Source organism: Lissotriton vulgaris, chromosome 9 (genome assembly GCF_964263255.1).
Source record: "Lissotriton vulgaris chromosome 9, aLisVul1.2, whole genome shotgun sequence".
Taxonomy (NCBI): Eukaryota; Metazoa; Chordata; class Amphibia; order Caudata; family Salamandridae; genus Lissotriton; species Lissotriton vulgaris.
The window spans coordinates 22,152,458-22,167,941 of record NC_141697.1 but is presented as its reverse complement, the minus strand read 5'-3'; the positions used below and the strand labels follow the sequence as shown (position 1 = coordinate 22,167,941).

Sequence of the window (15,484 nt, the reverse complement as noted above, 5' to 3'; positions counted from 1 at the left end):
GTGTTTGGTAAATGTGTGTGTGGTAGACCATGTGGCTGCTCTACATATGTCTTCCAAAGGCATATTTCCAAGGAAAGCCATGGATGCCACCAACTTTCGGGTGGAGTGGGCTCGTGGTGGAATGGTGAGAGTGCGCTTGGCTTTCTGATAGCAGATTTGAATACATTTAACGATCCACCTAGCTACACCAGCCTTGGAAATGAGGTTGCCTTTGTGTTGTGGCGAAAAGGCAACAAATAGTTGTTTCGTCTTCTGAAAATCTTTGGTCCTATCAATGTAGTACATTAGGCCCCTTTTGACGTCAAGTGTGTGGAGCATCCTTTCCGCAACTGACTCTGGATTTTGGACGAACACAGGTAGTTCTATAGTTTGGTCGATATGGAACTGGGAAACTACCTTAGGAAGGAATTTAGGGTTAGTGGGAAGCACCACCCTGTTGGAATGAATTTGAATAAATGGCTCTTGGATAGTTAGTGCCTGGAGCTCACTAACTCGTCGCAGCGATGTAATCGCTATAAGGAAAGCCAATTTCCATGTCAAGAACTGAATCTCGCAGGAATACAGTGGTTCGAAAGGGGGACCCATCAGCCTGGTGACGACCACATTTAGGTTCCACTCGGGAGCAGGTGGCGTCCGCGGAGGAATGACTCGTTTGAGTCCTTCCAGAAAGGCTCTAATGGCAGGCACTCTGAAAAGTGAGAGGTGCTATCTGTTTTGGAGATAAGCAGCCAATGGGGATAGATGTTTACGAATGGAAGCATAGGCTAGATTACATTTGTACAGATGTAAGAGATAACAAATGATGTCCTGAATAGAGGCATCAAGCGGGTTAATGTTGTGGTCTGCACAATAAATGACAAACCGCTTCCATTTCGCCGCATAGCATGCTCTGGTGGTGGGCTTCCTTGCCTCCCTGATTATGTCCATACAGTCAGGAGGTAAGTTGAGGTAGCCAAACTCTAAGACCTCAGGAGCCAGATTGCCAGGTTGAGCTGTTGCGGATCTGGTTGCGGAATGTCGCCATGGCTCTGCGTCAAAAGCCTGGGTGTGAGGTGCAGCCTTTGATGCTGCACCACGGACAGTTCCAGAAACGTGGTGTACCATGGTTGGCGAGCCCACGTCGGAGCAACCAAGATGAGAGTCATCGAGTGCTGCTTCAGATTGCGTGCCACCAGCGGTATTAGAGGTGCTGGGGGAAAAGCGTACGCAAATTTGCCTGACCAGTTCATCCATATCCCATTGCCCTGCGACTGTGGGAACCTGGCGGCAAAGCTTAGGCATTTGGTGTTTTCCTTCGTGGCGAACAGGTCTATCGCTGGATGACCCCACCTTAGGAAGTACGGGTGGAGTACTGATGGATGTATCTCCCACTCGTGCATCTGGTTGCTGTACCTGCTGAGCAGGTCCGCCAACTGATTGTCCTTGCCTGGGAGGTGTTCGGCCATGAGGAAGATGTTTCTCTGAATGGCCCACTTCCACATGCTCTGAGCCAGATGAGACAACTGTGGAGAGTATTTATTTATTTATTCAAAGTTTTATATAGCGCGAACAAGATCCTTACAGATATCAGAGCGCTTCACAGTGACATGGCAGTAGGAATGAACAGGGGTAATGGGAGCAATGTAGTAGTCACTAACATGAAAGGAAAATAATAACATACATAAAACATATCAATATACAGTCAGGTAACATATCAGTAAACAGTTAGGTAAACAGGTAGTATAAGACGGCACAAGTCATTGATCCCACTACAGAGGTGTTCAGGTACACTTTGGGTGTGTGGAAGGCTTATACCAGTGTTTTAGTATAGAGAGAGCACTGAGTGGGGGCAACCGGGAGGGTGAATCAGTGACCCAACGTGTATCATATATAGTAAGAAAGTAGCGTAGTAGTGTCTCCATCAAGTAGAGGTATAGTGCCAAAGGACAAGGTGAGTATTGACACAAGGCAATGCAGAGTCTCTGATCCAGCACCTATAAGGTTCAGGAGATCTTGGCCAGAAGGATGGTTTTCACCTCTTTCTTGAAGAGTGCAGTGGAGGAGATACGCCTGGTTTCAGGAGGGAGCGCATTCCAGATCCTGGGTGCCATTCCTGAGAAGGAGCGCTTATAAGTTTTCTCTTTCCGGAATCTACGGGGTTTCAGGAGTAGATTTTTTGAGCTTCTATTGGATCTCGAACCTCCTGATATAGACAGCTTTTGAGCGAGGTAGTTGGGTGCATTGTGTTGCACGGCCGCGTGTGTCATAACTGCAATTTTTAGTTGTATTCTGGCTTCAAAAGGCAGCCATTTTAGGGACTTTAAGTCTGGGGAAATATGTGAATGTTTTCTTGAGCCAGTAATGAGTCTTGCGGCAGCGTTCAGGGAGGCTCTTAAGGGTGCTGTTGTGGATAGCGGGAGTCCGCTGAGGGCCACAATTCCGTAGTCTATTCGAGGGATGACTAACACTTGTACAGCAGTTTGGAAGTCTTCAGTAGGGAGGAAGGGTTTAATTTTCCTCAGTGTGTTGATTTGGAAATTAGCTGCTTTTGTGGCTTTGCTGATGTGCTGCTGCATGTTGAGCTTGGCGTCTAGTGTGATGCCTAGGGATTTCGCTGAGTCCACGATGGTGGGTTGGACATTGAGTGCTGATAGGTTGTTGAGCCATGTTTGGGTGGTGGAAATTTTCGCCGAGGGTGAGATGAGGAGGAACTCAGTTTTCAGAGCATTTAGTTTGAGGTGATTATCGGCTAGCCAAGATTGAGTGTTTATAAGCGTGGAATTCAGATGTTTGATATCTTCCGGAGATTGAAGCTTTAGGTACAGTTGTGTGTCGTCGGCGTACATATGGAATTGGGCATTAGAAGCTTGGAGCAAGGTGGCGAGCGGTTCCATGACGAGGTTGAACAATGTGGGGGAGAGGGAGGATCCTTGTGGAACACCTAGATCGGCAGGCACAGGTGAAGATAGCACATTGTCGATCTTGAACTTCTGAGACCGGTTGTGAAGGAAGGACGAAAACCATTTGAGAACCGTTCCCGATAGACCCATTCTAGTGCTTAGCAGCTCCAGCAAGTTCTCATGTTTGACCGTGTCAAAAGCTGACGAGAGGTCAAGAAGGATGAGGAGGCAGGACTCATTGCGATCAAGAATTTGGAGGGTGTCATCAATTATGTGTGTCATAGCTGTTTCCGTGCTATGTTTCGCTCGGAATCCTGATTGATGAGAGTTGAGGAGTGTGTCCCTCCCTGCTTCTGAATGTAGTACATGGCCTTCATGTTGTCCGTCCGGATCAACACGACCTTGTTGCACAGATGTACTTTGAAAGCTTTCATTGCCATGAAGATAGCCATCAGTTCTAGAACATTGATGTGCATCTTCCTCTGCTGCGGTGTCCATAGTCCCTGCACAGTGTAGTGGAGTACATGAGCTCCCCAACCCTGGAGAGAAGCATCCGTCGTCAGAATGATCTGTGGCACAGGCTCTTGGAACGGTCGTCCCCTGCAAAGGTTTTGTGGATTACACCAATGCAGAGAGTTGGACGCACGACCGGTCACCAACACTAGGTCTTTCAACTGTCCGTGAGCCTGAGTCCACTGACGTGCTAAGCACTCCTGAAGCGGACGCATATGTAGTCTCGCGTGCAGGACTATGGAGATGCAGGAGGCCATCATGCCTATCAACTGCATGAACACTCGCGCTGGAAGCGAGTGTTGAGGTCTGAATTTTTGTATCAGCGAATGAATGCTGCTGACCCTCACTGAGTTTGGCTGTGCTGTGGCTGCCAGAGTTTTTATCGTCGTACCCAGATACTGCCGTATGTGGGCGGGCTGCAGGTGGGACTTTGGGTAATTCAGTGAGAATCCCAGATCGTGAAGAAGGTGAATGGTGTGGGACATGTGGGCGGCACACTGCTGGGCTGACTTTGCTTGGATGAGCCAGTCTTCCAGATAAGGGTAGACGTGAATGTTTTGTCTCCTTAGGTGCGCCGCCACTGTCTCCAGACATTTTGTAAACACCCTGGGTGCCGTGGTGACCCCGAAAGGCAAAACCTTGAACTGGTAATATTGGTTTTGGATGGTGAACCGGAGGTATTTTTTGTGTGACGGGTGCAGCAGAACGTGAAAATACGCATCCTTTAGATCTAAAGTAGCGAGAAAATCCCCCTGACTGAGCAACTGGAGGACTTGCTGCAGGGTCAGCATGTGAAACTGCTCTGATAGAATGTACTGATTGAGGGGTCTGAGGTCCAGTATGGGTCTGAGGGACCCGTCTTTTTTTGGTATTAAGAAGTACAGTGAGTAAACTCTTGTGCCTCTCTTCCACAGGCACGAGCTCGATCGCCCCTTTTTGCAGCATGACGAGGACCTCTTGCTGCAATAAGTGCAAATGCTCGGCGGACATAGGACGGTTTCTTGGGGGTATGTTGGGTGGAGTGGATGTTAACTCCAGACAATAACCGTACTGTATAAGCTGTGTGACCCACCTGTCTGTGGTGATGGACTTCCAGACCGGCAGGAACTGTTGAAGTCTCCACCCCCGACAGGTGTTGTGTGGTCAGGGGGCAGTGAAAAGGCATCACTGTTTGTTAGTGGCGGAGGCTCGGGAGTTGTGGTTTCCACGACCTCTGCCTTTGGCGCTGTTTCCACGATATCCACCTCGACTTTGTTTGGTGTATGTGCTCTGCGTGCCGCCCTTATAGTACTGTGTGGTTTGGGAGAGCTGGCCTCTGGAAACACCTCTAGTGCCTGAGCGACGAAAAGAACCACCCTGGAACTGCAGAGCCCCCATGGACTTAGCAGTTTCAGTGTCCTTTTTGATTTTTTCCAAGGTGGTGTACACCTCTGGGCCAAATAGATGATCAGGGTTTACTGTCTGATTCAGAATGGTGGTCTGTATTTCTGGCTTGAACCCGGAGATTCTGAGCCAGGCATGTCGTCTCAGCATGACACTGGTGTTAACAGCTCTGGCCGCGGTGTCTGCTGCGTCCAGTGCACATTTGATAGAAGCATTTGATACGAGCTTCCCTTCTTGGATGAGCATCTCAGCCGCCTCTTTGTATTCATCTGGCAGGTGCTGTAACAGGGTCTCAAGTGTGTCGTAATGTGCCCTGGCATACCTGGCTAGAAGCGCCTGAGTATTTGAAATGCGCCAGATATTGGCCGCTTGAGCCGCCACCCTTTTCCCTGATGCCTCAAACACCTTAGATTCCTTATCTGGGGGAGGAGCATCACCCGTTGTTTGTGAATTAGCCCTCTTCCGGGCATTAGACACAACAAGAGAGTCCAACGGCAACTGTCCCTTGATGTAAGTAGGGTCCCCAGGCGCTGGTTTGTACTTCTTTTCAATTCTGGGGTTTATCACCCTGGCTCTGGTAGGCTCCTTAAAGATTTCCCCAGCATGCTTCAAGACGCCCTTCAACATAGGCAGAGTCTTGACAGTCCTCTCAGAGACGGAAAAGGTGTCAAAAAGAAAGTCCACCCCAATGGGGTCAGCATGTAGCTGGACGTCGTGGTTCTTAGCCGCTCTTTCAATGAGGGCATTAAACGCTGCCGAATCCTCAGTAGGTGACGTTTTTACAGCATACATTTGAGTGTCTGGGGTAGAGTGAGGATCCCCGGGTCAGCACCAGCTGCCCAGGGCTCATTGGTATCATCTGGAGCAGTGTATACTGGATAGCTGTATTCCTTATCATCACCTTCCCCAGTGTCCACATCTGAATAAGTGGGTGAGACATCCCGACCACGCAGAGATACAGGTTCCACAAGAACCTTCAGTGGATCTAATAGGACTCCATTGGCTGTTTTGGGGCGATTTTCCGTTTATAAAGGGAAAGTCTGCCTGTTTCGGCATAGATAAACTGTTCCTGTTGCTCTTCCAACGAGGACTGTCGATGCTTTATGGTCGGGACCACCGTTGTCTACTTCGGCACCGAGGACACCTTCTCGGGCAGGTCGGTGGCCATTTTAGGGGCGAAAGCCTTCGGCGCCACTTTCGGCGGCAGCATGAAGAGGATGGGCGTCGACGTCTTCTGAGGTTTGTCGACAGGCTTTGAAGGTGGAGGATCCTTTGGCCCGACACTTGAGCTCTTATCCTTGATGCGCTTCAGGGAGTCTGCCACCTGCTTGGAGAATGAGGCGGACGGCTGCGTCGACTTGACGGAATCCTTCGAGGCACCACCAGACGTAGACGCTTTTGGCCTGGTCTTGTCGACGTGGAGGTTCGAGAACCTTCGGATCACCGAGCCCTTTGTCGGTGTCGACCGCCTTCGGCGCAGATTTGTTCGGGACGACTGCCTTGACCTTTGTCTTCGGCGCGATAGACTTTGTCTCAATGCCCTTGAGCCGCTTCTTCGGGTCGACAACGCCCGTCTGCTTTGTCGGTGCCGACAGGTCCGAGGACTTAGAGCCGACCAAAGCAATCCGCACTTTTGGTTCCGATGGAGGCACCAGTGCTTTCACGTGCGTCGAGACCGGAGCTTTCACTTCCGGTTTCGAAGGTAGCGGCTCCTTAGCAATGTCCGAAGCCGAGCCCGAAGGCGGGGCCGTAGAACTTATTGGAAGATCTTGGCGATCCCTCGACCTGAGCCTTACGAAGCGTTTCGGCCCCAATGTCAGTTTGAGTTAGCTCCTCGCTCGAGCTATCTTTCAAGGCCCCAAAGGCCCCGTTGTCGTCTCCTACCTCGTCGACGACTTCTTCCGCTTCAAGCGTTTCAGCATCCACGTCGTAGTTGGAGACGACCTCCGAAGTGGGATACGAACCTCCCGGTCAGCTCCATCATCATCACCAGCATCGACTATGTCCACAGGCGCCGGTTCAGTCTGCTGGGCTTCCTGGCGCGCAGCACGTCGATGCAGAAGAGTCTTCTTGGATCGAAAACGGGAACAAGCCATGCAGCTGGCTTCATCATGATCCGGCGAAAGACACTTGTTGCACACCGGGTGGACGTCGATGTGGGGATACTCGGAGTTGCACACGGGACATCTCTTGAACGGGCTCCGTTCCATGATGGTTCGTCGATAAGGCCTCTGGCGTCGACCGGGCCTTCAGCGTCGAAAAGCCCGCAGCTTTTCCGGAAATCCGGCTCAGAATGGAGCAGGAAAGAATCGGGCACCGAACGCAAGACTATACAGACGAAAACCTAAAGTCCTTTTGGCCTTAAGAAAACTTTTATATTGATTCCGACTAGAGTGAACCAATATACATCCGAACCCAATGGCGGGAAAAAACAATCTGGGGATGGAGTCGATGCCCATGCGCACTGTAGTCCAGGGGAGGAGCCACCTATCTCGTGATACTTCGAAGACTCTTCAAGGACAACAATGTGCGATCATCCGGACCCAACACTAGGCGGCGATCTATGCACAGATATGAATTCAGCAGCCCACATGCCTCGAACCCAGGGTATATACAGTAATCAGAGGGACGAGAAGTCAGCAAAATGCTGAGAAAACCAGCAATTACATATGCGGGGTAACCCTTCAGCGATATGCAGAGAGAATCCACAATTACATATGCAGGAATAATTAGTCAGTACAGAGAATAGGGACAAATTGTGGTACATCTTATTAGATTTGGGGGTCTCCCTTACCTCGGTTACCAGATGAAGCGGCTTCACGAACACAACTACGCTCAAGTTAGGTACGGTAAAAACGGTGAGCTTACTGATCCCATTCCAATAGACAGAGGGGTAAGATAAGAATGCGTCTTGGCCCCGACCCTCTTTTGCCTATTTATCAATGGTCTGGTGGAGGTTCTGACTGCTGGGAGGGAGGAACATTGATGCCCCTAGGCTGGCGAACAAGGTTCCGGCCCGGATGTTCACCAATGATACCCTCTTAATATCCAAGTCCCCAAGGGCCTTGGATATTTTTCATCTTTTGTAAAAATAGGGGTTTGGAGATAAACTCACTAAAAACAAAATGTATGTTTTTTAATGCAGGTAACACCATGTGACCAAACCCTCTTTTAGATGGGAAACCACTGGAGAAAGTGACCGTTTTAGACTACTTAGGCCTAACACTCGCTGATAAAACGGAGTGGAACACACAAATCAAGAAGGCTAGCTTAAAACTGGCTCAGACAGCTGGGGGGATAGCACAGACGTCTAGGAAGTGCACCCACAAAATGGTTGGTCCAGCAATGGGAATTTACAAGGCCCAGGGTAGGGGAGCGGCCTTGTATGGGGCAGAAATCTGGGGCCATCGACCATCTGATCCACTATCCAAGAATGAGGACTCTTATTTGGCAGCTACTAGGTCTCCCTAAAAGTACACCACTGACGCCACTCCGTATGGACCTTGGGGTCAGCCCAATTGCAGAGGAAGCTGCCCTTTGGCCCCTCCTTTATTGGAGACGTCTCTGGAGTACTCCAGAGCTTGAGTTTTTTTTAGAGAAGAGCTTAAGGAGGTGCTAAGTTTACAGAAAGCTGGCAAAATCCCACAGCTGTCCTATATTAAAAACACTGTGGCTGCTATGAGGATGGGAGACCTATGAGTAATCTGCAAGATAACTTCCAAGAAGGCCTTGTCGAAGATTTGTAGAGAATTTAAACTCAACCAGATAATGGCCAATTCCGAGACTGGCACACTGACCCTAGCTTTATTAGAGGCCTAATATCAATATAAGTTAGAACCTGTTCTTGATGTCATACAGCCTCCCTTGCTAAAAAACTATTTACAATTTAGGCACAGTGCATTACCACTCCGTGCCTTTATAAATAAATGGGGAAACACTCTGACCCAGGGCTGTCCGGTCTGTGCAGCTAATCCAGAGACAGATCAACATGTATTATTTGTCTGCCCGGCATACAAGAAGGTTAGATACCGATGGCTACAACAGGTATGCCGGAACATTGGGACAAAGCATTGTGTGGAGTCCTATAGTCTCCTAAAATATGACATCTGTCTGCCCATTTCGTATTCAGTCTCCCGATATTTATTCTCTATGTGGTGTGTACGTCTATCCATATTAAAAACTGGGTCAATTGGATAATTTTAGTTTTTGATTGTAAACAAAACATTCATCATTTCTAACTCCCTTTTTAAACGTTCTAAAATGTGTATACTTTAGTACTTTAATATTCATATTCAGAATTCTTTTTTTAAATACTGGAATGCACGCGCACTTTCTTTTTAAGATTTATATATGTATAAACTGTGCTGTATTTTTTCTTCTGTGCTTTTATGGCCATAAAGGCCAAAATATAGAATTATTGAATAGGAGCAACCAAGCAGACAGATTTTTCAGAATAACCAGAGCACTGCAGCGGAGCACGGTGAAAGAATTAAGGGAGGAATTTGCTGTACCTATTGGTTCCCCTTGAACACATTGGACAATGGTTCTGTGGGTGCATTCATTAACTTACAATCCATCTAGCTTTCCTACGCTAGAGTACTTTACACCTTGCCCTTCAGGTGGTTACCTCATCAGCGATCTGATGGCCAGCAAATACAGAGGTATCTTAAAGCCCACATGCCGGATTAATCGGTACCCTAAATGTAAGTTACAGTGTAAGCATCTGTTCATATCGTATAGTGCTGCAGATTCATATGCTCGGCATACTCCAGCTGTCTAGTGTTGAGCTGTGACATAACGTGTTTTCGCTTCACAGGACTCCTCCCCATGTCCACAATGTGCAAGGACAAAGACTCCAATCTAGATTGATTTCCACTCAGCAGGTGAGCAGTGACCACGGGGGTTAGAGTAAGAATATAATGTGCATCATGTGCACTGTTAGTAGTTAAATAATGTGAAAATGCTAGCTTCTGGTAAGGAGGGTTTGCATGTCAATCTACAGGACTACACATCATGTAAGGAGGTTACTTACCCAATAAGCATCTGTTCTTGGCATGTAGAGCTGTAGATTCACATGCTTTGCATACTCCAGCCATTTAGTGTTGGGTCCGGATATTTGCAAGATGTTTTTCTTCGAAGAAGTCTTTTCCAGTCACAAGGCAAGGTGACTCCTTTAGATGATAGCGCACATGGGCATCGCCTCGATTGTAGATTGTGTTCCGGCAAGAGGGTGAGAATGGAATAATTTAGTGTACTATAGAGATGTCCATGCATGTATAATGTAAGCAATAAGAACTGCAACAACCATAGGGGTCCGGGGAGGAGGTTGGTCACATGTGAATCAACCATTCTTCATGTCAAGAACAATTGCTTACAGGGTAAGTAACATAATCCGTTTGAGGCATGTGTGCTGTAGATACACACGCTTTGCATAGACTGTAGAGCAGAATCCTCCAAAAGCGGTGGCTAACCAGTGGGCGTTGTAGTGGTTTGAACGAGTCTTTTTAGCACGGTTTGTCCTACATTTCTTGTTGATGTGCTGGTACATCCACACAATAATGTATGGTAAAGTGCAGGGTGTAGACCATGTACCTGCCTTACATATGTCCGCTATGTGAACGTTACCTAAAAAGGCCATGCATGCTCCTATTTTACGAGTAGAATATGCTCTAGGAGGTATAGATATAATATAGCCTGTTTGGATACATTCAACAATACATCTAGAAATGCCACATCTAGAGACTTCCCTTTATGAAGGGGAGCAAAAGCAACTGTTTTGTTATGATAAAATAGTTTGTTCCATCAATAGAATACAATAATGCACTTTTGACATCTTTTGTATGTAGTGCTCTTTCAGCTACTGAATCAGGTTGAGGGAAAGAAACGGGTAACTCAACTGATTTGTTAATATGAAAAGCAGAGACTTCTTTTGAAAGGAACTTTGGGATAGCGCGAAGAATCGCTCTGTCTTTATGGAGCTGGAATAATTGTTCTTCTAAGGTTAATGTCTGAATCTCACTGACAAGTCTTAGTGAAGTGATCGCAATCAAGAAAGCAATTTTCCAAGAAAGGAACTGCAGTGGACAATTGTGTAATGGTTAAAATGGTGAACCCATAAGTCTGGTTAGTACAATATTAAGTGCAGGTGGGACTTTTGGTGGTATTGCTCTTTTAAGTCCTTCCATAAAGGCTTTAATGACTGGTACTTTGACTATAGGGAAATGTCTGCAGAAGTAGCGGCATATCTTCAAAACAAAGTGTGGACGTATGGGTGTGTAGGTAAGGCCTGCACATTGTAATTTATTTATTTATTGAATTTGCGGGGCGCAACACCTACCCAAAAAGGGTTTCCCGGCGCCTGGACGAAGCAGAATACAGAGGAATCATGGTGAAAGACATTACTGGTTAAACAACCAGGTCTTTAAAGATTTGCGGAAACTGGTATAGATGATTTCTTTGCGGATAGTGATCGGGAGGGTGTTCCAGAGCATTGGGCCAAGATAAGAAAAAGACCGGCCACCCATCCTAGCGAGATTGAACCAATTTGCCAGAACGAAGGTGGCGTGTAGGGATGTAAGGCTGGACAAGAGACTGCAAGTATTGTGGAGCAGAACCCCATTTGATCTTAAACATGCAGCTGAGAGTTTTGAATTTGATGCAGTTTTCCACTCTGAGCCAGTGCAGATCACGGAGATGGCCAGAGATGGAAGTGGTACTAGGGACTCTGCAAAGAAGTCTAGTTGCAGAGTTTTGTACCAGCTGCAGTCTGTCTGTACAGTCTAGTTGCAATAGATAAATGATTTGTTGTATACAAGCATCTAATGGATCAATGGTTTGGTTATTACAATATGTAACAAACCTTTTCCATTTGGCTGCATAGCATGCCCTAACAGTAGGCTTTCTTATTTCTTTAAGAACGGTCATACAATATGGCACTAAAATTAGGGAGCCGAACTCTGACTTCATGAGCCAAATCGCTAGGTAGACCACCCTAGGGTTTGGATGTCCGATTTCTCCATGGTTCTGAGTAAGGTGGTCTGAGGTGAGGTGAAGCTTTTGATGTGGAACTACTGAGAGGTCTAGAAGTGTGAACCATGGTTGACGACCAATGTGGGAGCCACTAGAATAAAGGTGAAAGATGTTTGTCTGAGCTTCCGAACCAGAAATTGAAGAGGGACCGGCGAAAAAGCGTTAGAAAATATCCCATACCAATTCATCTATAGGGCCTTTCTTTTGGATAGAGGATGTGGGAACCTAGAGACAAAGTTTGGGCATTTTGTGTACTCTGCTGTTGCGAATAGATTCATCTGTAAAAAAAAAAAAAACATTTGTGGAAATATGGGAGGACTTGGGGCGGAGTTATCACACGTGCACTTGTCGGATCCTGCAGAGGTCGGCAAATTTGTTGTCCGTCCTTGGAAGCGGTTCCGCGAGCAACTAGATTTTGTGATAAATTGCCCAACGCCAAATGGTCTGATAGAGGTGTGGTAACTATAGAGTGTGTGTATGTCCCCCCCCCTGATTATGTACATAGCTTTGATCTTGCCCGTCTGGACTAAGACAACTTTCCCTATTAGGTGAGGTAGAAATGCCTTAAGCACTAGTTGAACAGCAAGAAGCTCTGGGTAGTTGATGTATCATTGACACGCTAGGCATTCCTGTAGAGGACACATGTTTAATCTCGCATGAGGTACTATGGCAATGCATGGTGCCATCATCCCTAATGGTTGCATGAAAGTTCTCACTGTTAGATACTGATTGCTTTGAAATTGAAGCAGCAGTGTTTGAAAAATGTGAATTCGGGCTGCATAGGGATAGGCGATACCAGTTTGAGTGTTTAGGATCGCTCCGAGATAGGGTTGCAGCTGTGTAGGTTGAAGATCAGATTTGTATACACTGACTTTGAAACCCATTTGATGACTATTTATTTTAATTTGAGTGTGTTGTAAATACTTGAGATGTGTGTTGGTGTTTATGAGCCAATCATCTAGGTATGGGAAGTAATGAATTTGTTTTCTTCTTACATGAGCTGCTGCTAGATATTTTGATAATATGGGTGCAGCAATCCCTCCGAATGGGAGTACTTTGAATTGATAGTGTTTTTCTGCTAATACAAATCTGAGGTATTTGCTATGTGCTGGTTGAAAGGGGATGTGAAAGAACGCGTCCTTTAAGTCTAGGTGTTGTATTGAAACTGGTTCTATAGCTCCTTTTGTTAGGACTTGTGCCTCGTTTGAGCAGTTGTTTGCACTTTAACCTCTTCCATGCGTTGGACGGCCCCCGTTACAGTGGGCGTGTGCGTCGATTTGCACACGCGTGGAATTTACCCGCACAGCGGGGAAATGTGCGCCGCATTGGAGCGGCTAGAGAGAGTTTCTGAAAGTGAGGTGAAATATTGTGAGGATTCCTGGTGAGCTCCAGGCAATAGCCATGTGGGATAATATCCAATACCCATTTGTCTGATGTTATGGACTGCCAAATAGAATTGATAGTCTTCCCCCAACAAGTGTATGATGATCGGGGGGAGTTATGAAGTCACTGTTTGTTGGGAGATGGAGAGGTAAGTATTGGGGGACCCTAATCTCTGCTTTTAAAGTGGTTCCCTCTGTAACCGCCTTTGTAAAATCTTCTTGAGGGTGAGGATTGATTTTGTGGTTCATAGAAATGTGTTGACCTCTGTAGAGGTACTTGTTGAGCCTCCCCTATAAATGAGTGGCGAAAGGAACCTCTGTTAGAGGGTGACGGTAGTGCCCCCGTAGATGTGCTAATCCTGTATCTTTCTTCATTTTTTCTTAGTGATTAATCCACTTGAGAACCAAATAGATGTTCCTTATCGAACGGGGCATTTAGTATGGTTTGCTGTACTGCTAGTTTAAAACCCGAGATTTGTAACCATGCGTTTTGTCTAAGGATAAGTCCTAGTGTTGACTCCTCTAGTTGCATTATCTGCAGCATCTAACGCACATCTAATAGAGGAATTAGAAATTAGTTTTACCTCTTACTAATTCCGGTCCTCCTTTTCTGTGCTCCTATGGGAGATATTGGAGTAAGCCTTCCATTTCGTCCCCGTAGGCCAAGTCCTATTTAGCCAAAAGACCTTGTGTATTGGCTATACGCTGATGGCTGGCGGATTGTGCAGCCAATCTTACCTGAGGCCTCTATTAGATTTGACCCTCTGGCCGGAGGTTGTGCATCCACTGTAGTTTGCGAATTTGCTCTTTTACTAGCATTGGATACAACCAATGAATCAAAAGGGATCTGGCCCTTAATAAAAATTGGGTCAGATGGTGTAGGTTTATATTTTTTATCCACCCTAGGTGTTGTAATATGTGCCCTCACTGGAACCTTAATGTCCTCATCATTCCTTTTCACATAGGTAATGATTGTTGTCCTTTGTGCGGTTCTGTATGTAAAGCAACTACATAGTATGTGGCTGCCCTGGCAATTAACTTCTGGTACGAGGTGTCATCAGGATGGGAAGGTTTAGCGGGTATAGATCTGGGTCTATCTGTAGGAGGATCTATATTGCAACCATCCCATGGATCTGGTGGTGGTTGTCCATAATGGTCATCCCCATCACCTGTATCAGGATCTGTATGAGGAGAGCCCTGTGACGTGATGTCTAGAGGGTCTGCTGGTGGTACAGAGGTACTGGTCAAAGGGTAGGAGAAATAGGATGAAGAAGGCTAGTAGCCATGTCTTTCTTCTTAAGACAGATTTTATATCCTAAGTCTATTTTTTCTGGTTTGGATCCAGCTTTTGCTGCATGGTCTCCAAAATTGGCTTTGGAGGCTTATGAATACTATCTTTTTTGTTTTGGTACCGAAATTTTTGTTGTTGCACTGGATTTGTCTTTTTTGTTTTTCGGAGGCAAATCTTCAGGTGCCGAACTATCTGGACCCGCGCCGGATGGCTTAACTTGTCCTTTCAGTGCAGAGCCTGAGGATGTGGCGTTAGAGGCAGTGTCTCGGTGCCTACCGTGACCAGATGGCAGTGGTGGTCCAGAAGCCTTTTGTTTGACGGAAGCAGGTTTAGTGGGTAAAGGGGTTTTGGTACTCATGGCAGCTTTACCAGCTAGAACATCTTGGGACTCCAATTCCGTCTCCAGCTCGGAATCTGACTCTTGGATGGAGAAGGCCTCTTCTTCCTCTGTTGCCGAAGCTACCATTTCTTCCCGTTTGATATATTCGCTGAAGATATCGGGGGTCTCTTTGATGTTTTGTCGCTGCATTTCTTTCCGTTGAGCCCCGAGGGTCTTTTTCGAACGCAAAGAACGACAAGCATCGCAGGCTACTTTGTGCTCCTTAGGTAGGCACTAATACAGACTTTGTGCAGGTCGGTTCGCGGATATCTGCAGTGGCACCAAGGGCAGAATTGGAATGGAGCCTGTTCCATCTGCAGATTTACTCTATGTTGACCTCTCGAGTGTAAGTGAAAGAACGGGCTAGGCCCGAAGACCGCGGTTGGAGTTTAGTCGATCCAACTGTGATAGTTTTCCGATTTTCAACACGCGGAGATTGGGAAAATGCTCTCGAAACAATACCGACGAGGGTACAGTGGGTTGCAAACCGAAGTGATTTCGACGGACGTCTCGACCCGGAGCACAGCAAACCACATCCGAACCCAATGAAGGAAAGAAAACAATCTATTAATGGAGTCGATGCCCATGCTCACTATCACCGAAAGGAGGAGTAATCCTTGCCTCATGA

General features: G+C 46.8%; 1 protein-coding gene across 1 annotated transcript in view; it reads right to left on the bottom strand.

Moving 5' to 3' along the window:
* Positions 1–15,484, bottom strand: part of BAZ1A (bromodomain adjacent to zinc finger domain 1A) — a 510,573-nt gene that overhangs the window by 213,766 nt on the left and 281,323 nt on the right. The gene's annotated exons all lie outside the window — the stretch shown is intronic.